This window comes from Halyomorpha halys, unplaced genomic scaffold, assembly GCF_000696795.3.
Source record: "Halyomorpha halys isolate HHAL.00 unplaced genomic scaffold, Hhal_1.1 Scaffold1324.1, whole genome shotgun sequence".
In the NCBI taxonomy this organism is placed as follows: Eukaryota; Metazoa; Arthropoda; class Insecta; order Hemiptera; family Pentatomidae; genus Halyomorpha; species Halyomorpha halys.
In genome coordinates, this window is record NW_027106083.1 from 29,412 (window position 1) to 31,165 (window position 1,754).

Sequence of the window (1,754 nt, forward strand, 5' to 3'; positions counted from 1 at the left end):
TGATCAGCTGATCTATTTAATCAGCTGACAATAGCGTTCAGGCCTTAACTCCCACCACCAGTTTGCGGGCATTCCTTGTAAACTATGGGTATAATGTACAAATATGAAACAGAATATCAATACGAACATGATAATAAAAAAAATTCAAAGTTAAAATTCAAACTCCTTCTCTGCCTACTCAGGCATATTATATATATTATAATAATAATAGAATAACAATAGATTATAATAATAATAGAACAACCACAGATTAGAATAACAATAGAATAAAGAATTAATAAGATAAATGACAAGAGAACTAAACAAAATAATTATACAATAAAACTAACATTTCATTACAATTGTCGACTTACAACAATTCAAATCATAATAATATACAAAGAATAAAAAAAAAAAATCATATACAATTTATTTCATTAGTGATGATCAGAGGGCACTTCACCACCCCCAGATATGAAACCGCAGCAGGGAGCTTTAATTGTTCTACGTGAACCGTTCTCCGCTTCCTCGGTTTTGTCAAGCATTCAATGATAACAATATTATATTTCCTTATTACTGCGATCCTGAATGGCCCTCGTAGCTGAACCTCGCTGAACCTCTTTCCCCCTATTGGAGTCCAATTTTCAATAAGCTGTCATCCCGATTTTAACAGCTTCTGTCATTTCCCTGACATTCCAATTCTGCCGTGCTACACGATTACGCTTTTCCCTCTCAATCCTTCCTTTTACCTTGGTCCATATTTTCCATTTACCCGGATGATTGGCAGACCACCGTACTCTCTTCTCACTTTTCTGTTCACTAATGTGCGGTCGGCTCTCTGCTGATACGCAACTCAGATCTCCCTGGCTTTTCTCTCTTTCTCAGTAGGTTTCCATAAGTTTCTCCTTCTCCTCTGTCCTCTTCCCATATCCTTTCCTCTACCTCAGTCGCTGAGACATCCAACACTTCTGTTGAATCGCTTGTGGATTCGTTTTTTCTCTGAGGTGCTCTTCTACGTCTCAAAAGTTGGGCGTTAACTTCCATCGGTTCCACATTTTCCGATCTCTGCCTCCGGTACACATAGAGACATTGTCTCGCAATGTGTCCCTCCTTTCCGCACTCGAAACACTGAGTTCGGGGACACTGGACTACTAGGTGCCCAATTTTACCACACCCGTGACATTTGCGGTCCTCTCGCCGGCTACTGTTTCTGGGCTTTGCTTGCCACGATCTTCTTATTCTTAAAGGCAGGGGAGTTGTTCTAGGCCGACTGTATGTCATCCTAGTTCTGGCTCTTCCATTCGGGCCTCCTATTCCGGGGCACTTGTGTCTATTAGCTCCTGTGCACACTCTACGAACGAGCGTTCTCTCGGCATTCCCTCCTTCTTTCCCAGCTCTTTTGCCAACTGAACTTTAGTACATTTGATAGGAATTGCATTCGACCCTGTACCTGGATTGTCTCCTTCATCTCGCTGAGTTTATCGGCTATTCTGTTGTAGCGTGCCAGGAGTTCCACGGCATACTGCCCATTAGACTGTCTTGGTTTCTTGGTCTCCCTAATCATCATAAATATGTCCTCTTCAGGGACCACCGTCCACCTCCAAACGCCTTCTTCAATCTCGCCTTGACCACGCTCCAGGTTGTCTCCTCATCAGCTTGAATTTGGTTGAGGATACTTCTTTTCACCCTGCAAGCGACTGCTGCCCATAATGCCTTACCATCCTCACTGTCGGACAGGTTTGTAGCTGTCTATTCGACCAATCAGTGGATCACCC